Here is a 23,251-nt window from a genome sequence, read left to right as displayed (position 1 = left end):
ATTAAATTAAATATTTTCAAGAACCGAATTAACTTCAACTATTTATACACGATACACACACATGCATACTACACATACACACATACTCTACTTTAAGAAAAATCTAAGCATATTCTTTCTCCAAATTTTTTTTTAAAATAATTTCTTATTATTTCTGCTTCCCCACAGCTTTGAGTAAAGTTGAAATGCAATTAGTAGCGAGGCGCATTTCTTATCAGCCGCCAGCCACAAATAACAAATGGAGAAGGCAGAGGAAGCGCATACAAAGCGCAAATGACGCACAAATCAATGCATAGCGGTTTGGCTGGCGCCCACAGCAAGCAAAGCAAATGGAAATCAAGTGAATTAAAACCAAACATTTTCGGCGGCATTAAGTCGTCATGCCACAAGAGAGAAAAATTAATACAATAATAAAACAATACAATCATTTCATACACATATGTACATATTATATACATAAACATATATATGCATATGTGTGTCTACACGTGCGCGCGGCCTTAAAAGATGCGTCACTCAACCGTACAGTCAAGTATAAATGTGTGCTGCTTACAACTCACATAATCGCTTAAACGTCGCAAAAGTCAGTCCGTCGTTCAACTTGAGCGTATAATGCTTTGCTTTGATATCTCAATAAATGCATACAAGAGCCGGCAGAATAACCTCGAGGGGCTTACTGGCTGGCTTATCGCTGACCGCTTGTCTCTCTGATTGCATGTTCGTAGGAGCATGAGACTCAATTGCTACTGCCTTGCTATTAATAGCTTACGAAGATACACACCACTACTGCCAAGTAATGAACAATATGCACTTGATAATATTAATGTCTATATATACATATAGATAACCTTTACTATCTGCTTAGTACCGGAATTGCCATATTACTGGGGTGTAAAAATTGCGAAGTTATAAAAAAAAACGCGGTGAAAAGTGAATTTCGCATGAGTCAAGATATAAGTGAATCAAAATGACATAAGATAAAAAATATTAACTCCAAGTATAAAAAAAACCATGAAAATAATAATAACCTAGAAAAAAATGCAGTCGATTTATTACTGATATTAAACAGTAAACGTTTAAGTTCCTTTGGGATACTCATGAAATTGTAAACATTACATTGACATATTAAAATATAAATTACAACATATATTATAAAATAATCTCGATTGGACATAAAACTTTCATTCAACATTTTTATATCATATTGAACATTACAAATGTGGCAAGTTAACATTATCTAGTGAGCTTTCATAAACGAAAGCTTTTCAATACAAGTGAATTGTGTAAGCTTTTGAAGCAATGGTACATTAAATTTATTTACTTATAAATATTTTACTTCCAGTAGAAGTTCAGTAGAATTGAAGGCTTCAGAGATGTAAATCAGAAAATTTAAAAATATTTCATGTATTTAAAGAAATCCAACGACTTAAATTATGAGCTTTCATTAAGAAAGCTTTTCAGAAGAAGCAAATTGTGTGAGCTAATGGATAGTTAAGTAATACTCTAGTCTGACTTGGAAGCTTTCCCCATTTTAATTACGTCTAATAAATCAAGATAGCAAAATCACACGAAAATATGTCAACAGAAAACTATGAAAGCTGTTTATTATTATAATTTTAAAATACCAGCTTTCATTGAAAGTGAAAGCTTTTCAAATTCAATGAATTATCAAAGCTTTTGGGTACCAAAGCTATACTCAAATGTTCGTTGAAAGCTTTTACAAATAAAATTAAATTAAGTCTGTTAAATGAAAAAACAAAATCACATGAAAAAATGTAAACTGAAAAATACTTGTTATTATAATTTTTACATATTTCTTGAATGATTTTCTATTTATTTAAAATATTATTTATTTATCTTATTGGCATTTACGTTAACCCACATAAATCGTTTCAAATATTACCACTTTAATTCATAACAAATATTTGCACTCATGGTCAAAGGTGTGTCAGCGCTCGAGACAAATGGAACGTGCCAATAGTTGACACAATACTAGAGTATAAGTTTATTTATTGTAGTACAAAAATATTTACCAAGCTTTGGCATAATTTACATTTGCGGATACTAAATTGCAATTTACTATTGTGCAAAAGCCAATAAATTACTCGCATAAATGCATTAATGATTAGTTTTTTAAACATATATTGCATTAGCAATTGTTTGAGCGAGAACAATGGTATGGAGATTTATTGCAATTAAACACAAAAAATTTAAGGAAAAGCTCTGCAAGTAACGATGATTTAAAAAGTTCACGGAACTAAATTTGATTTTTTTCTCTTTCAAATACTTTTCATTCAAATCTCTTAATCATGAATTTTTTAGCAAAATTTTTGTTTGAAAAAACTAAACAAGTTGCGAAAAAAATTGTAAAAATGTGGCAAACCAAAATATATAAAAAATTTATATTCATTTAGTATGCAAAAATATTTTGCTATTTTCAGTCAACTAAACATGAAATCGCAAACAGGTTGCTACAATTGACTCCACCAAAATGTGACTCGATAAATATTTATTGACTTTATAAAATTTACATACGAATTGTTTCAAAAGTTTATGAAGTTATGCCCTTTCATTGTTGCGTTGTGTTTATGAACTTAAATGCTTTTGTGTTTAATTTTTTCTGTGAATTTTTTATCAATACGTATCGGCTACTACAAAATATGTTTAGTGAATGGGGATTTTTTTACTTCTCGATTTCTGCGTATTTTTCATTCATTGGAAAAAACTTAAATTTTTTCATTGGACATAAATTTTTTAATTGGTTTAATCAATAAATTTCTGTAGCCATGTGACCTTTGTGATTTTCGACGTTTTAGCATTTTTATGAATGAACATTTTTTGAGTCGTTGAAACTCGGGCTTGAATTTTATTTGAATTACAACTTAAGGTCATGCTAACTCTTGAAAAATGGACTAATTTAATCACTTGGTAGGTTATATTGGTTGCATATGTAAAATGTGGAAATATATGCACTCGAACATTAAGTCACCAAAATTTATGTTAGAAAAATATGGAAATAATGTATTGAAAATTGTATTAGTGTTAGACACATTTGCTATACTTTATAAAAATTTGATGTGTTTATAAAAGAGTTTTTGGTTAATAAAATTTCGAGTTAAAGCTTAGAACGTGAAATTTTTTCAAAAAAGCTGAAGAATTTTTGTTGCGAAATTTAATTAGAACTTTTTTCAAAAAGCTCACAAAGTTGTAAAAAATGTTATTTTCAAAATCAAGAGCTTTCACGGATTTGATTAAGTTTTAAGGTATGAAAAAATTTTACATATAAACATATTTATATGCAATTTTACCTCAACTTAATATTTTTTCACAAACCATTTCATAAATTTTTCAAATATCAAGGTGTTTAAAGCTTTGCAAGCTTTCACAAGCAAATTAAAGCTTCATAAGCTTTCACAAATTAGTTTAAAAGCTGACAGAAATTTTTCTAGCTAAATTATACATTATTCTGAGCCAAATTTTTTTACTATATTTTGTGTAAAAATTTTTATAATTTGAAGCTAATTAAAAGCTTTCTTTCCAATTAAAGAAAAAGTCGTATCTACTTTTTACAACCGTCGTAGTTTTGCCTAAACAACAATTTATATCTGACCTTGTTTGCTTTTAGTACAGCTTCAAAACTGATTAAGTAAAGTAATAATAAAAAGTTGCTACTGCTGTTCGTTAATTTCAAGTTTTAATCACCCGTTTTAGTAGCATAGAAAATTTAACTGTAAAAATAAAAAACTTATTACATAAACTCAATTATTTTTGCTTATATATCACAAAGTTCAAATAGAGAGATGCTTCTACATACATGTGGTACTATGTAGATACAAGTCTGAGCGGTAGATAGATAACGGTTTGTCGCGAATAATATTTGGCACAAAAGTTCTAATGAATTTGAAATCTAAGCAATCTCAAGATAATATACATATATATTAATCTAATATAAGAAATATATGTACATATATTGTATATTAGTAAGTCTTAGTCTATGTCTATATCTAAGTCTAAGTCGAAATCTAAGTCTATATCTAAATCTAAATCCAAGTCTAAATCTAAGTCTAAGGCGAAGTCTAAATATAAGTCTAAGTCTAAGTCTAAATCTTAGTCTAAGTGTAAGTCAGAGTGTAAATCTGCGTCTAAATATAAGTATAAGTATTTCTAAATATATATAATATTATATAAGCAACTCAAAGCATCCGGCAAAAAAAGTTCTTCTCAGAAAATGTTTGAACAAATTCAATTAATATTTAACAAGCGACTGCAATCTGTGGAAAAACCACAAACAACAGGTAGCAACAGGGTGATAAACAATAATTTAACAAACCGCAGCGAATGCAGGTGCTACGAGAGAGAGTAAAAAGGAATATATTTGATATTACTATAATGACAACAATTAAGAGCTTAGACCGTAAGCGGTTCATTAACGTCGAAGAAAACGTCAGCACAAATTGTAAATAACCGAAACCAGAAAAAAATGTGTAAAAACAAATATAAAAAAACTACAAAAATTAAAAAAGTTAAACATTAGAAAAAAATTAACTTAACTACAAAAGTCAAGTTCCCGTTTTTAAAAAATTCTTGCATTCTCCCCTAAAGTATCTTACAGTTATACGTGCATCTTTGATTGCCGCTGCAGTCGCTGCTGATATGTAAATACAAATGTTAATCAGTAGAAATATATAAATACATATTTATGTAGTATGTCTCACTGCGTGGCTTAATCCAATACCAGCAACAACAACACACTCGGCATATTTAATAACATCTCTCTTTGCTCAATTGGTTTGTGAAAGCAGCGACCTTAGAAGAAGGGCTGCGTTAAGTAGCAGATACTTATGTGGCATATGCTTGAAGTAGCATTACTGCAGAGTTGAAAAATGTTTATATATGCAACATGACATACAAACATTATTTACAACTACACTGACGTGCATTTGTGCAGCACTTGTCTGTCTGACTGATAGCGCTTCCTCAATCCATTAATGAGATTCTTGTACAATAATAATTATTGTACATATTACAGGCACTGTTAGTACATTTCAGAATATTGTTGACTCAGCTGCGTGCGTTTGTAACTTGTGCTTTAACCGTTAGATTATATATTTTGTAACTGTACTTTAGATTAAGCAAATGTTGAAAAATTTTATAGATGAAAGGTATTTATATTCTTTTGAAGAGGAAAACATAACATGTCAGAATTGAAACTAAAGTATGCAACAAATTATGAGTAAAAGTAAGGGTGAAAGCTTTGAAGGCAGGTCAAACATGTTTTAACGAAAGGTATTGTAGAAAGTACAGATGTGATCAAATTTATTTGGCACTTCATATCATCGGTGAATAGTCTAACATTAATAATGTTGATTTTAAAATAATGAAAGCTATATAGGTGAAGTAGAGTAATAGTTTAAAAGCTTTTTTTACACTTTTCTCATTTCATTTTTATTGAGCTTGAAAACTTAAAAAAAAAATTATGGCTGTAATCGAATAAAAAATTATGTAACTATTTAATTTTAAATGAAAATTCAACTAGTGATTTCAATTTAAAGCTTTTAAGTGAAGACTCTAAAAGCAGGGAAAAACGCTTACAATTTCTGCAATTTATAGAACTTAAATGATGTACATCATATCTGTGAAAAGACGCTTAAACGGTATGTTATGAGAGATATGGTTAACAGCTTCAAAAGCTTTCATCTAAAGCCCAGAAATCCATTTGTTAGACAGTTTGCATGGACGCAGCTTTCGTAAGAGTTTTTATAGCCGGTAGTTACGTATGCTTTTTTCATGAACACTTCAGCGAAAGCTCTTTAATTTTATATACAATAATAAAAAAAAAAAAACAGTTTTTAATTAAATATTACTTAATATTAAGCGTTCAATGAATGAAATAATACGTAGGTAAATTTAATGAAAATGCAAAAGCTTTACGCAAACTTTTTTAATTTGATACACATCGAACTTGAAAGCTTTTGAAAAACCTTCAAAAAAGTAATATTGTTAGATTTAAGTTATATTTTACGTAAAATTTCAACTCGATATTTGAATTTAGAGCGTGAAAGCTTTTTTTGACATGAAAGCTTTAGCGAAAGCTCATTAAGGTTATATAAAAAAAAAAAAAAGATTTTATTTACTTACTATTAAACGATTCATGAACAAAAAATTATAGTATCACGGATAAAGCACATCAATTGTTTGCATTTTTGTTTCCATTTTACTACAACAACAATAATAGTTGTACATTACGCTGACATTTGCGCAAATAAGAAATGAACAATTTAATTTCATATTATATATAGCTCGTCAAGCGAGAAAATCAATAAATTTGCACAACAATGCGGAGCTATCATGCTACAAAAACAACAACAACAACTGCAACTGCAACTACGAAAGCCAAGCAAATCAATTGAACAACAAAGTAATGGGCAATCAATAAGCCACCTAAGCGTTAACAACACAACAGCGATCAGCAATAACAACAAGAACTACAATATTTGCAACAACAAGAAATGTAGCAATTATAAAGAGTCAACGCGCTTGAACTGACAAACGAGCAGACAGACAAATAGACAGACATATACAAGTAGACAGGCATACACATAGACAACCTGAAAGCGATAGAGAACTTGCAAAGGCATTCACAACGACAAAGCATACAAATACAACAATAATACCGGCGTGTCAAGTGAATGCCGTTTTTTGGTATTTTTTTTTTTTTGCCGCTCGCTTCAGTAATATTTTCAGTGATTTTTTATTAATGTTGTTGTGATTGAGCAGTGCTTAGGCAGCTATAAATTAAATTAACATAAAATAGTTAGAAAAAAAAATTGCAAATTTGTTGGCACGCTTTGAGGAGCGTAAAAAAGTACTTGTATAGCAGTTATTGGCTTGGCATACAAATTGTTGGAATTTTAAGCGCTTTGGCGGAGCCAACGCAGCATGCTTGTAGTTCTATTACTCATGCTTGAAGGTGCGGGCTTGAAAGCGTGGGTTCTTAGGGTGGTGCTACATATTTTATTTGCAATTTTTTAATATTTATTTGAATACAATTTTTTTTTATATTTTAGTAGGTGATATATTTACTATATAAAAATCGAAATATTTGTAAAAAATTAAAAAAAAAATATAATTTAAAAAAATTATAAAAATTATTATAACTGAAACTTTAAAAAAATATAACATTATAATAAATTTTAAAATTATAATTAACATAATTTTATAATTTTTGTTTTTTTTAATAATAATGATAAATTATTGTAACTCTTTTTTACATTTTTTTTGTGAGTTGTGGTTAAAAAACAAACTACAAAACTTATTAAAAATTTTTATTCGTTTTTTTTTGAGTGATGGACACAATTGCAAAAATTATTATAATTTTTTGTATAATAAGTTTTTATTTAAATTAAATAGTTTAAAAACAACTAATATTGAATAAATAAATTTTTAATATTGTAGTTAAGTAGAAAATATATTTTAATTATATAAACTGAGTTATTTGTGAAAACTAAAAAAATATTATAATTAAAAATTTTTTTAAATTAAAAATAAATAATTATAATTTTTATTTATTTTAAATTTTTTTGGGTGCTGCTTAAAACACATACTGCAAAAATTATTATTATATTTTGCTTTTATAATTTTTTTGAGTGTTGATTAAAAAAAAATTACAAAAATTATTATATTTTTATTTTTTTTATTTTTTATAACAAATTTTTTTATGTAAATTGAGTAATCCAAAATATTTTTAAAGAGTTTTAAATATGTTACTATGCTAAAATAAAATTCTTGATATATAAATATTTTGCATAGTTTACAGAAAATAATTTACGTACTATTTTTTTTATGTTAATTTTTAAAATTTTTTCAGTTTTCAAGCGAGTTGAACAGCTTTAAAAATTACTCTAAAAATTTTTAAAAGATTTTGTTTTTGAACTTTTCAGCGCTTTCAACACATTTAGAAACTCTTTTTTATTATTTCATTATTTTCAATCAACACTAGTGGTAACTCTTGTATTAATGGTGATTGTTGTTGAAAGGCTTCCTTTTGTATTTAATTTATATCTTTTTAGATAATTGTGATTTTAGATTGCTGCTCATTAAGAGTTAATCCTCTAAAACGCTTACCTTAGTCTAATTTACGAGACAATTTAATGGGTCAACTGTCATTTTTATTGTCATCTATGTAAATTTAATGCGGCATGTGCCTAAAGAAATATTTTTTAGACAATGTAAGCGTTGAGTGGCGATTGAAAGAGCTCAAAAGTAAAAAAAAATTAAAATAAAAAAAAATGTTTCTGATCATAGTTCATCAAAGTTGGCCAAACCTTATTTTTAGACAAATATTTATAAATAAATAATAATATAAACGCATATAAATTGCAAATTATAGAAAATCATTTCAATCATCCACTTACAAGTATTTACAGCTTAAGCTTTGCAAACCAATTTAAGCGTATTATATGTATCAATATTTTCACGGACACGCCTGCTGACCTGTCAGTCATTTCAATAATGCGCTTGTTAATAAAAGAGCAGCTGTCTGCTATTATCTCGCATTTAATTTGCGATTCAAACACAACAACAACAATAACAATGACAACGAATTTGCAATTGCACAAAACATTCGGTGCTTTGTTAAATATTTTGCATTTTCGCAATAGTTGGTTATTGTTGCTATTTTAATGCTATTTTGTTGTTGTTTTTCTGAAAAGTGTCAACTAAACGGCAATTTATTTATGCAAAGCGCTTCAACGTTGTATAACACAATTATGGCTAAATCTGCCTTAGTCAGCAATTAGCATATCTACACACACACACACACACACATACACACACACATAATTACACCTTTATACACTCAGCATTCTTCATTGAATATCTTCGAATTGCAAATATTTATAAACAATTGCTTGCTTTGTAGTGCTACTGTGAAATTCCTGGAAGCCTACGTTGACGCACAGACGCAGCTTCTGTTTCAAATATTTATATTATATTTAATGAGAAAGAGTGTTATTTGACAGTAAGTGGACTGCAAATAATTAGCATATTTTGCTGTGTCTGTGTGTGTGTATGTTTTTGAATAGAGAAATGCCAAAGCAGTGTATGTTGACAGTTGTCTAGCGCCAATTGGTACTTGAAAAACGAAAAATCTATGCCTGCTATTGTTTATTTGTAGATGTGTGAGTCGGCGTTATTGGAAATTATTGGCAAAATGTAGATTTTAATGTATTTCAAGTTTACCATTTTAAAGAAGTATGTATATATCTATGCGGAATTAGTAGTTGTCTGAAAGCCATTTTTTGGTGAGTTAAATTTTTTGATCAATTTATTTTTTCTACATAACATATAAATTGCTTCGAAGTGAATGCGATATTAATTAATTATTAATAGATATATATTAAATTAGAGTCAGAAATATTTCATTCCCGTGATATATTATTAATTTGGAGTATAAGGATATTATTATTTAATATTTATAGATTGATATTAAAAAAAATATTTTTTTATATTGAGATTATTATTATTTATTTTCGTTAAATATTTATACATATTTTTTGTTTAATTATTAGGTATTAGCATTTAAAATCTTTCCTTTAAATTTATTTGATAAAATGCTTGCAATTTTTTAATTTTAATAATATGTTTATTTAAATTCAACACGATAAAATTTTTATTTTAATTTTTATTATAATTATTAAAAGGAATTTTTAGAGGAAAATTAATAATTTTTTTTCTTTTTACTTTTTGGTTGTTTTTATACAATAATTTATATTTTTTGTTTACTTTTTAGTTTTTTGATGTTAAAGGTAAATATAATATTAATTGCTTTTTACTTATTTATTATTGAAAAAAAATATATATTTAATTTTTTATTTTTCTAATATTTTTGGAGTTTTGATTAATGCATATTTTTATTTTATTGATATGTTAAGTAATTTTTTTTTATAATTAATTATATATATTTTTAATTAATACAATTTTTTATATATATAAACTAGCCTACTTTTTTAAAATAAGTATTTTTTAAAGTAGTTATATTTTACTGTACTTAAAAATACTTACGAATAATTTTTTTGTTTTTTATATTTTAAAAAAATTTTTTATTTTTCATATTTAAAAAAAAATAAAAATTTTTTTTTGTAATTTTCAATAGTTGCTTTTTATCAATTTTTCTTTCACATTTCGACACATTAGATCGAACTGTTATGGTTATACATCATTTCAATTAAAGTTATTACTATTCAAAAATTTCCTTAAGTTTTGTTTTAAATAAAATAAAATATTTTTTTAACTCTTAGTTTTCCAAATTATATTTTTTTAGCGTTTGTTCTTGTTAAATTCTTGTTAAAGTTATTACTACCAAAGGTAAAACTTTGTAAATATTTCTTTTATTTGGTTTCAACATTTTAATTTATTTTTATATTTTTTTTTTAAATTAAAATATTTTTGAATTAAAATAAACAATTTTGTTATTTTGTATATATAAAATGCATATCGTTTTATTCCAAACTTCTGCAACTCAGATTTTTCAGTTTCTTTTTTACAATTTTTATTGTTTTAAAATTTTTTTTTATATTAAATACAATTTTGTTGCATGCTTGTTGTATTTAGAGTTCAGAATTTATATATTTATACGCAGAAATTAATTATTTCTACCATGCTATACAATGAATTATTTTTTCTCATTTAGTTATAGATTTATATTCCACATACTCATAACTTTGCATATGTAATTGCTTTGAGTTTGTTATAAAAATTTTATATTTGTTTAATTGTTATATTTATTTATTTTTACTTTTATAATTTTTTTAATGCAATTTTATTTTATGTTTGTTGTGTTATTGTATTTTGAGTTTAGAATTTATTGTTTTATACTAAGTTATAAATTTATTTTATTCTGTTATCATAATTGTCTAAATGTAATTGATTTTTTTGTTATCATTGTATTTTATTATAATTTATAATATATTGTAATTAAATTCGGATATATTTGTATCGTTCAATTCCAAATATTATATCAATTTGAATTTGTGATTAATTAATATTTATTTTACTTCATTTTTTATTTATTTCTTTTAATCTTTTATTTTAATTTTTTACAAATTTTTATTATGATTTTAATTTTTTTATTGCAGATACTTTATTGTTTGTAATATTATTCATTCAAAAATTGCAATCTAATTATTTATTTATTTATATTTTGGGTATTTGTTTCTTGTTAACATTTTTTACGTTTATTGATCACATTTGGTTAAATTTTTATTTATTTTTATTCTATTTTATTTTTGTTTTTGTTCCAGTTAGTTTGTTCTATTTTTTTTTTTTAGTTATTTTTTCACATTTTTGTTATATTTTACACATTTTGTTTTTACTTTTTTATCTTTTTTCATAGCATTTGTATTCAGTTGTCAAATAAAATTGATCACCTTGCTTGATTTAGTGGGCGAAAATCATTAATAAATCCACATAAATAAATGAATTATTAATTGAATGATTTTTAAACTCCAATTTCAAGAATTAAAAAAACAAAAAGAATGTGTAAATATAAATTATTATCATAAAGACAGCAATAGATTAATGAGAATTTGTTGTGTTTGTAAAGCCAAAAGGTGTTTAAATATATTTTAAAAAAATTTAATTTTTATAATTTTTTTTGGTGTTTTTTTTATCCTCGTTATTTTGGTTTTTATCTTTGTAAAATTTGAACTGAAAATAAACTTATATTATTTTTAACGTTTATGATTTTACACAATTTTGATATGATATGATCTATTTTTTCCTCTAACTCCGAATTTATTTTTTGATTTTAGTTAACCGAAAATATATTATTATTTATTTTTAAAATTATACATAATTTTAATATCTTATAGGTAATATCTTCTAACTCCGAAATATTTCTTAATTTTAGTGAAAATATATTTTTTTATGCTTTAGTTTTTTCATAAATTTATGCACATATATAAAATGCATATCGTTTTATTCCAAACTTCTGCAACTCAGATTTAATTTTGTTTAATTTTATAAACCACTTTAAATGTTAATCTTATTTTTAGTTTCTAAATAAGCACAAATTCTTAGAAGTTCATATTCACAGATAGCCAAAATTTTAAATTCCAAAAATAAACACGATATAGGTGTCATGATTTCACAGGCAAAACAAGATTTTTATAATATCCCGACTCATAATATTTTTTAAAAATTCAACACTACATATATACGTATGTATATATACAATATATTCATAAATGCACATAGTAGTTTCATAAATCTTCCATTAAGACGCCTCAATTCCAACCTGCTAACGAGCTCTGTTTTTGGTTTCTACTTGTATGAAATGCCTTTAACGGCTTACAGTCGGCAATGAGGAACAGAAATATATTCGAAAACATTTCGTTTAACATTATGCACACTGATTTTAGTTTGAACAACTAATTCAATACCGTACAAGCTATTAAATAGTTAAATGTTTATTTTGTCGTTTGTTTGGTATTTGATTTCATTTGCGCATATTTGATTGTTATTTATGATTTTATTAGCATTTTGATTAAGTCCGCTTGGAATTTCGAATGTGGGGGAAGAATGAGTTTTTATGGGTTTGGGAAAATTATCTACAAACATAAAACTTTCGACAGGTACAGATATTTAAAAAAAAAGTCAAAAATATTTTAGGGGAGAATAACTTTGTAGGGCCGAAGAAGGCTCGATAACTAAATTCAGGTATAACGAGTGAATATGATATAAATTTATGTTGCAATGAATTTTGTGGAGGAGATTGTGCTATGCTATGTTATGCTGTTTTAATTTAAATTTATATAACAACGAATTTTGTAACTTTTGGCTCTGCTATTGTGGACTATGCAATGTTATGCTGTGCTATGTTAAGCTTTTTCTTGTAATGAAGAAATTAATTTTGTAAAGTTTAGATATACTATGTGGAGCCATGCTATGTAATGCTATGTTGTTCTATGTTGTGCTATGCTATGCAACATTAGTTTATGTTATGTTGTATTATGCTAACATAAATTTTATTATTTTTTTAGTATTTTGTTTTTAAATTTTTCATCTATTTTTAGACTATGTTATGCCATGCTGTTAAGTCAAAATCAATTAAATAGGAATAATAATATCTCTTCTATTAAATTATAGATACGCAACCACTCAATTAAATTGATTATAGCCTCATACATATGTATATATGTTTGTAGGTACTCTGCCAGCGAGTATTCTCACTACATTCCTATCTAGGTCGCTTACATAATTCATTAACACTAAACATAGTTCCACATACGTAACACATGCGCAACATGAAAATAAAAATAACAAAGTCATTGGTATTATTTTATGAAAAAAAGTATTAGCAACATCACCGCCTGTAATGAAGAGGTAGTATGCGTTGATGATAATTATTATGGTAAGCTCCGACATTAGTAACACAGCCAAAGCATAAAGCCAAGACGAGACGAAAACTCAATGGCAATCAAGAGTCGGCACTACAGCATACATATGGCAAGCTGATGGCACAAAGAACTATAATTTAAGATGTTGCCACAACAGCGGATAGTCAGGAAGAAGCAAATAGAAGCGGAAGATGTGGTTGAAAAGAAAAAGTGGAGAAGCGTATTTGAAAGTTGAGCAAGAATTAAAGACGCGTAAAAATGCAACAATAAAGAGAAGAGAGGTGACTAGAGTAGGTGAAGCATAATAGCTATGCTGCTTGCCACGCTGTGGATTTTTAGCATAAAATTGTTGTTAAAAGAGTTTAGTAAGAAAGTGGAGCGCGTGTACTTAAAAAAAGACCACCCAACGTTTTGCGCCACTAATGACTAAATAATGCCTTAAAAACGGCATGAGTCCACAAATAACCACCGTGCACGCAAAATACGTGTTACGGCATGAATTATGCATACTACAACAAAAACAATAAAAATATTTGCACTAAAAACTGCTACTAGCAGTCGCTTTATGGCATAAACTAATGTTATTCAAATAACTGTTGATTAACAATGCAATTAATAAGGCGCTAATGCATTTCGTAGCCTACTTGTTGGCGCCTAAACTAGCGCAAACATGATTTATGCGGTTTCCAACATATTTTAATGCGCGATTACGAGCAGACATGCGAGTGTTAAAACAAAAACAAATACAAAAATAATAAAAGCAACATGTTACTGCAACACGCGTGCACGCACTCACCTTTTATAATATGCGTTGAACAGTGCTGTATGTTGTAGCGTAGAGTTCTCGATTAAATCCAATAAATAATTACGCCAAAGAATTGTGCAACAATTTCAATTAAAGTAGAAAACTATTATACACACACAACTATGCGGCAACAATGTTTATGCAAGCAATGCATATGCGGTGTTGCTGTACACACAATAATCCACAAGGTCGCGCAATGTGGCAATATCCGTATCGAAAGCGTTGCACGTTGGCACAAGCGTAAATCATATGCTATGCTGTGCTGTGCATATAATTATTGTTGTTTTTGCAATTATTATTTTTCAATACCCTTATGTCTGCGCTGTATTGATTTGCTTTTGTTTTTGTTTTTTCACTTGTTGGTTTTTGATTTTACGTGTTGTTGTTATTATTTTTGCTTATTTTTCCAATGCGTAATCCACTTGCGGCGCTGAGCGGCTTGCCTTTAAGCCGATTTCACTTGATAGATACGCACGTTTTGCACAAAGCCTGCAATATTTTTGCTATTGTTGTTGTTATTTTCTTGAATGCACTATGTATGCGTAAATATGCGGCACAAATGACGTGTTGCTTGCAAAAACAAAAAAAATATTTATGCACTTGTGAACTCACTTTGATCTAGCAGTTTTTATTGTTGTTTTACTATTTTCATGCTTATAATTTCACACCACCAGTTGTTTTTTAGCGCCGAAGGGGCTTTTATGTAGAACTGCCACAAATGGTTGAGGAATGCGGCACGATTTAAAGATTGATGCACAGTTGCTTTATAAGGGGTTTGTGTTTGTCACTTTTTTCAATTAAAAAACCTATATTTTATTTTTTACAAAAACTCACAGTGCAACAGGTTTTCAAAATTTTTGTTTTTTTTTAATTGAAAATTTTTACAACATCATTTTCCAGCAAATTTTCAAACCACTTTTTTAAAAATTCACGCTTTTTGAACACTTAAATTTTGAAAGTTTCTCCAATTCCACTTATTATTACTTAGCGGTTGAAATTTCGCTAGTTGAATGCTTTAGTTTCGAAAAGTTTGATAAACTTTTCTAATACGAAAATTCCACTTATTGCTGTATTTACTTTGCGTATGAAATTTTATTCAACACTTTTTCAAACGCTTCATTTTTTTGGCGTTGAAGCAATTTCACATGCGAATTCTATACCACACACGTCACGCTACTCAAACAGACTAAAGACTAGTCGCGCTAGCCGGGATCGTGTATATCGCAGCGTCAAAGCGGCGCTCACTTGTGTAGTGAGTGAACTGCAGTGAGTGTTTTGAGGGAGAGCGTGTCACTGAGCGTACACAAAACGTGCTGAGAGGGAGAGAGAGAGAGTGGAATTGAGTACCATTCCAACTCCGACTCCACTTCAATATAAACACTCAAAATAAACCGCTGGCAACACAAACTGGAGTGCCCTTTTACTCAAAAACCAGCAGCAACTTCTGTGTGCAACATGTTGCTGCAGCTCGTCAATGACCGTTCGAGTGCTTTTAGGGTCGCTCTTGCTGCATACGCTCAGCAAATGCATGTGGGCGCAGTAAGAACCAGTTCCAGAGTTTCGATGTTTACTCGCACCGAAACATATGGCTTTGTTCATAGGTTATGTGGTTATATATATGCGTCTGTTGTGTTGTGTCATCATACACTGTGATATGTGTAATATTTCCCTATTTTTCGACATGTTCCTACGTTGCTAGCTGGAAAAGTAGGCGGTATTTGTCCATCATAAAACCGGCGCGCACTTATCGCAGCACGTTGGCGTTAAGCAATTAAGAGAAAAAAGAGGTAAAAAGTAAAAAATTTCAGGTTCTTCAAAGCGCATTTTGTTGCTTTTCGGCCAAGAGTCGTTTGTCAACATTTACGCACGAATGTCTATGGCTGTTGTGTTATCAAGCGTTAGGACAAACATATTCTAATGGCCTGCTCTGGAGCGCTATTAGTATGCACTCAATGTATGCTACTTCTGGTTATGATTAAAAAAAGTTTTTAGCAACATTTCATGAATTTTTTTATATTTTTATTAAGGTGTTATTTTTGATAATTTTCTAAATATGCATACTTTGAAAAACGTTTTGCCCCGCAACATGTTGCAGCAACATTTAATGAAAATTTGATATTGCTCTTATATCGTGTTATGTTTGCTAATTTACAAATATAAATTTTAAAATTTTTTCTGGCAACATGTTGCCGCAACATTCTATGAAGATGTACTATAAGCAAAATATAGCCATGGTGTTATTATTGTCGTTCGTTTGGCTTATTTGCTAAATTTAAAAAATATTTAATCCACGCAACATGCTGCTGCAACATTCTATATTCATTTATATGCAAATTCAATTCAACTATTAGCCGTACACCTGTGAAGCTTTTAGTTAGTTTGTGTGTCGCTGCTAAATATATAAATATTACTGTTTATTCTAGACAACTTCCTTTTCATTTCAGTTTCTCACATTTTAATTATAGCTATTGGGAATTCTCATAAAACTCACGTAATTTTTCAGTTTTTAAATTGATTTTTTGTACTCGTACACATTGACAAATTTTTGTTCTTGCTTTCTTTTATTTACTGTGTGTTTGAAATTCTATTGCGGGTGCTTAATGGCCCCCGAAAGGAAGTATTTATATTTTATTAGCCACCAGCTGGTATTGTTGGCATTAAAATTATAAATTAGCAATAAAACTTTGTAAAAAAAGTCATTAAATATGCAGGTGTTTATGATTTTAACATGGTTTGTTGTTGTAAAGAAAGAGTTTTATAAAGAATCTTTTATTCTAGTAAATCTGAGCAGTTAAAAGCTTTACAAAAGCCAAAAATTGTCTTCCGAGACTTTTTACCGATCTTTACCGTATTAAGGTGCACAGCAAGTGTAAAATTAGCTCAAAATCATATTTGAAAAAAAAGTACTAAAAATCTATATCTATATCACGAATAATTCTTGACTTACAGCTTTCTAAAGTATAGCCGCGAAGCCAATCAGCTCCATCAGTATATCGCGTTATTCTTAGAGTTGTATTTTTCAAAGTGGCTTGAGTGCATATTCGAAGAAAACTGATCCGATCTATTAATTTTTTTCCGCATGTTCTGTATATAGTATGCATTTCTCCATACAATAAAGTTTTTTGATCTAACCAAAATTTGAATTCAAAATTTTATTTGAACGTAGGTCGTTCTATGGAAAATAAGACATAGACCATAGCGAGATTTTATGAAAATCTGGTAAAATCAAAGCCAATTACAAAGCATATTTTAGTCCGCGAATATTACAATTTTTATATATCTTCATATTATATATTGAGCCACAAACTAGGGGTCTTTGAGGTCAAATATTCCTGTAGCCTCTATCAGTACCGGCTTATTATAATTGTAACAGTACAAAAAATTTAAAGAATGTGCTCAATTAATGATCATACAAATCATACACTCTGTAGTATCAGCTTCTTCCCGACTCCAAATAGCTAACGGTTTTTGATCCTTTCACATTGATCTGTTAAGTATAAAAGATTATATGAGGAAAAATGGAAAATATCGTATGCCGAAAAAGTCTAAGAGGGGCGAATTAAACACCGAAAAGTATCAAAATCAAATATTACATTCGCGTGCTAAGACAATTTTTAAAAAGTATACGATCTATATCAGAAAAGATCTTTCTTGGTTCTTTAAAAGAGCATTAAAATTCATCTCAAAGCATCAAGATCAGTAAGGTTAAACTCTTGGCGTAGATATTACTAGTAAGAGCTTGAAAATAACAAAGGAAACCATTAATTTTATAAACATCTTTTAAAGTTGATCACATTTGTTAAAACTTCATTTTATGGCTCCTAAAGTGTAGCTAGTAAAAGTGTGGCTAATCCAATAATAAACCCGAATACCATGTTGTTGTAACCCAATTTTCCTCAACTTATTGTAATATATCATACTATAGCCAGCAATAATTATTAAACTTTATCAATTAATTGTTGAACAGCTTATCCTTGGTAAGATCACACTCTTATCCTTGATGGGAGTGAATGTTAGTAAAATCTTAGGTCAGCTTTAACAAATTTTAAATGTATCATATTCATTTTGAATGCGCTCATTAGCCAAGGCACAAGTGTCACTTACACCCCAACTGAATCAATTTAAATTCTAATTCTAACGATCACATTAATTACGAACTGATCTTGAGCATTTAAAATGATCATATGTTCATATAAACTACCCAAACATTTATATACAAAAATGTGCCGACGATTAAAAGCATTTAGCAAGTGCGTAAGACCCCTAGCCACAAGTGCTTGAGTACGAATATTTGTGTTACAGTGTTCTACGGAGTCACCCCAACAACGATTTCACGCTCTAAATCATGCAATTATCTGCCAGCGTAAGTACAGATGTAAGTAAGCGGGTAAACGCCTTCGCCACTTTTCCTCCGACATATTTCAGCAACGCCTTGACGGTTTTACATTTCAAACATTTCAACTCATTCAATTTACGATTTGTCAAAAAATTATATTTTGACATTAAATGGCGTTGACATTGGTACACCACAGCTACCGTTAAGAGCATTACTGCTGTCACTGTTGTTGCTGATGTAGCTAAGTGTGTGCATGTGTGTGTGTTCGTAATTATTTATGTGCAACAATTGGTCGGCTATCGCTGTCTGCGGCTGTTTAAATTTTATGTGCATCTGTTGGTCAATGTCTTTGACGTTTCTTGGGCTGTCTTTTTATTATCTCATGTGTTTTGTATAATACCCTAAACAGGGTATATTAAGTTTGGCACGAAGTTTGCAACACCCAGTAGGAAACGTCAGAGATCATATACCATAAAAATATATATGTATATTAACGATCAGAATGACGAACTGAGTCGATTTATTCAAGTCCAGCTGTCTGTCGCAATATACAAGTACGCGAACTATTACTTCAGTTTTTGAGATATCGATCGGAAATTTAGCACACGTCCTTTTCTCTCCACGAAGCTGCTTATTTGTCAGAACCGCCGATATCAGACCACTATAGCATATATTAAACTGACCGCTCAAAATAAAGTTCTTACATAAACACTTTTTTATTTGACCAGATATCTTCACGAAATTTGGAACGCATTATTGGCCAAAGCAACGGTACAATCTCGAATCTCCAAACAAATTGTTCAGGTCGGACCACTGTAGTATATAGCTGCCCTGCAAACTGGCCGATCACAATAAAGGTAAAGATCTTTTTATACCCTTTTATGTTATAAGAAATGCCCGTATGAAGAGTATTAGCGCTTCGGTGCAGCCGAAGTTAATGCTTGTTCTGAATTTAATGAATTGTTGCAATATCTTAAAGCTTGGTCGCCAGCATGATCACTTGCTTTTGTATGTACGAGTATTTATGTATGCGTATGTTCTTTTATTATAGTGATCCGGCGTTCATATGACACAAATTAATGAGTCTTCCCTTCAAACGGGTTTTTAATGAAATTTATATGTGAATTTAAAGCAAGAGTGGCTCTTAAGTAAATATGTTGTAAGTATAATATGATCGCATATTACTCAAAAGTGCTGTCAGCCAACTGTACGTTTTGCCACATTGTTGCATTGACAGTTGTTGCGATTAAATATTTTTAAATTAAATTTTTTGCTTCTATTTCTGTTTTTTAATCTTCTACATTTACTCAGCTTTCTTCTTTTCAGCAATTCATTTTTTTTGTTGCTTTTTTTGAAGCGTTGTTTATGTTGTCTTGCTTGGTGACTTTACGCTCTAATTAAAATTTATTAAATGCACGCTTTGTTTGCGCATTTCATATTTAAGTATATTTGGTTTTTGTTTTTGCAGTTAGGCAACAATTAAAGTCTAATTTGTTGAAGCTGTCAACATGATTCAGTGTTCATGAGTCTAAGCTCTCGTGGCACGATACACTAGAGTCGTTGTAATTCAGCCTTTTAATTAGTGCAGCTTGATTACATTCGTTTTAAATTCAAATTGCAGAATTGCTGAGTATGCATTATAAAAACTCTTTTGAAAGGATATATTTCAACAAAATTTCGGCATTCAAGATTAAACTGCAGAGGAATGATATTCCACAGCGGATATGATTTTGGAATATCTCGCCAAATTCAAATGAGGTGTGTGGGAAAATAATGAAACTCTCTATAACATAATAAATAACATATTCGAGATATATAAGTAAATATGTACTATGAATATATATGTATAAATATTAGATGGTATGCTATGTGTAAAAGAAAAAGGAATATGAAAGCTATGAAATATTTATCATTGGAAAATTCTCTACGTAATTATTTACCCAAACATTTTGAAACGATAAATATTTTTGTGACTTAAAATTTCTTTTTTTTTTGCAACTAAAACAAAATAATATTCTTTAATGGCTCAACCTAATAAAACTCGAATTTTCAAATTGTCGTATTTTTCTATAAAGGTAGTTAAAGTAAAACGATTGAAATAGTATGATATTTTCAGCAAAAATTAACTAATAAGGTATTTTTGCAGTAAAATGATGCAAATAAAATAATAACGGCGTTGTCGTTACACAAACCGATACAAAATTAGGTTATCGACTTCATTTACAATATGTAGTATCGATATTTTTTTATACATATAAAAGTATATTAAAATTTTGTTTAAATATTGGTTATCGATATACACTTAAATAAAAATATATAATATCGATATTATTTTATACATATAAACATACAATATGTACATTAAAAATTTGTTGCTTAAATATTAATGGCGTTATCGATATACAAATTGATACACAGAAGTATCGGTTATCGATATACAATTCAATTAAACTTTATAATATCGAGACCTTTTCATACATATAGAAGTACATTTAGAAATAAATTTTTCTTTCAAGAAAAAGTCAAAGGCGCTATCGATATACATTACATGTTACGCATTATCTTTTTTTTCTAGTAAAACAAGATCTTTTCCAATGGCCAATCTTTCTAAAGGGTATTTCGATAAATTTTAAAACGATGCCTCAATAGGCCTTAAGTTACAGTTCAATTAATTTAATCAGACTATCTTTATATGCATTTTTCTCGAAACAGCGTTTTTCAAACTTGATTAAGTGGCTACTCTGTGACGAAAGATCCAAATGACCTACCAGTTTTTTGATCTGATTAAAAATCGATTTTAGGCAGACCAAAAATGACCAAAATTTTATGTAAAATTCAACTTTTTTAGGAAAAAAGCGGCTATTATCTCAATTTTTTTTTCGACTGTGGGTCAATAATTTTTTGGTATAATCTGCGTACAAGGCCGGATTTAATGCAGCAGTGAAGAACCTTTTTTAGTGCCGTAGCAGATCTTGTGTAAATCGAAAAATGTTTAATTTTTTTCTTCAAAAATTGTACAGTGTATTCTTAAAATATGTATAAAATAGTAACATTAAAATGTTTAAACATTTGTTACGGTAGTATAATTCCCAAAACTAACTTTTTCGGGCCGTCACACTATGTGTACTCCTGAAGAAGAAATACATAGGAAGCATCCTACCTTCTAACATACAACTTTATAGCTATATCCTCTTTTAGCTTTTATTCATAGGTTTTCTCGAATTCTGTCTATATTGTAAAAGCCAATTTTGTTAAGGAAAGAAATACAGAACGTGTATAGTCACTAAACAAATAGGAAAATGGGGATAAATGAATATTTACAACAAGTGAACAAGTAATGTCTAACAACTGTTCTGGACAATAGAATACATCCATAACATCAAATAATTGAGCTTTAACACAATAAAACCACAACATAAACTGGTTGTTTAGAATTATCGGAGCAACTTTTTTAAATGTGACTTAAAGAAAAACTACCGAAAGGTAAGAAAGTAGTAAGAGCAATGTTAAAATACAATCAAACTCTTCAAAAATTTAGTATAATACTTGTAGAACCGCTGGGGCAATTATTTGGAAATGCAACACTGAAGAGTGCTTTTGAATGTTTTTAAGAAACACAATTGTATTTCAGTGCTGTATGCGATGAAAAAAAAAATATATATACTTATGAATGTACCATACGAATTTTTATGTAAATTCTATAAATAATACCAAAGGTACTCTTGTCAAATGTCAAATGCTTACTGGTTCAATTCATAATCTGTAATAATAACAGTCAAAATTAAGTAGCGCATCCAAACAAAGCTGTGAATAACAACAGACAAGGCTGTTGAGTATAGTAAAGTAATATAAATATTTTTGAGTTATAAACGATTATTTTTGTAAGAAAAAAAGGTCAGTGTAGGAGAGATGAAAAGGTAGAAGAGATAAGAAGAACTACTTTTTTATTTCAAAAAAATGCTGAACACTGAACACAAAATTGTGAATAGCTAAGCCAATCAAGACCAAAACTGAAAACCGGAGTTAGAGCATATCTTGGAATATGGCTGTTATACCTATGTATGCCAAGGTTGAAACATCTTAGTTATAATACCTTCGATCATTCAGCCAATTTGAATGAGTTTGAAACTAGCCACCTCGACAGACTTGTGATAGGCTATTTATATATTACAAATAACCGATGCTTCAACTAACTAAGTATGATCGTCTCCCTCGCTAGGCCAGCCTCAAAACTTAAACTAACCTAACCTAGATTAGTTTGCAAATAGTCCAACAATTGTCGAGTACCATAAATATGCCGGGACATCTTAGGTATTATGGAAATCAATGCAAGACTCGTAGCAAAAGATCTGAATATTTTACAAAAAATGACGTTGGATACAGATCGCAAAAGAGATGCTAGAGAACGTAACTAAGAACCCTACATTCATCAAACGCTTCATTACAGATGACCAGACGTGAGTTTATGAATAATGATGATGTGTATGACGTGGAAACTAACCAGCAATCTAGCGATTGGCTCCAAAAATTAAGATTCGTATTAGATGTTATTTTTCTATGTTCGTCCGGAAAATTTGTACTCAGAACCTCTTCTAGATTCTCCATCGTGGTCGCCTTCAAGTGCCTCCAGACTGTCAACCATTATAGTTTGCTTCTAATTAAAAAAATATATATATTTCTTCGAATCTGTCGCATCCACACATTTATTTATCC

At 29.0% G+C, this 23,251-nt stretch overlaps 1 protein-coding gene across 4 annotated transcripts in view; it reads right to left on the bottom strand.

The window, feature by feature from the left end:
- The window catches only part of rau (RA domain-containing protein rau), a 229,774-nt gene that overhangs the window by 75,840 nt on the left and 130,683 nt on the right, over positions 1-23,251 (bottom strand). The window contains exon 1 of one of the 4 annotated variants that reach the window (XM_014232775.3): positions 14,194-15,392. The exons of the other annotated variants lie outside the window; for them this stretch is intronic. The gene's annotated coding sequence lies outside the window, so the exon portion shown is untranslated. Of the gene's footprint in view, positions 1-14,193; positions 15,393-23,251 lie in introns of those variants that run through there. 4 annotated transcript variants of the gene reach the window in all.

Source organism: Bactrocera oleae, chromosome 3 (genome assembly GCF_042242935.1).
Source record: "Bactrocera oleae isolate idBacOlea1 chromosome 3, idBacOlea1, whole genome shotgun sequence".
Lineage (NCBI taxonomy): Eukaryota > Metazoa > Arthropoda > Insecta > Diptera > Tephritidae > Bactrocera > Bactrocera oleae.
Note: the sequence above shows the minus strand (reverse complement) of the source record. Positions and strands in the feature narration are given on the sequence as shown.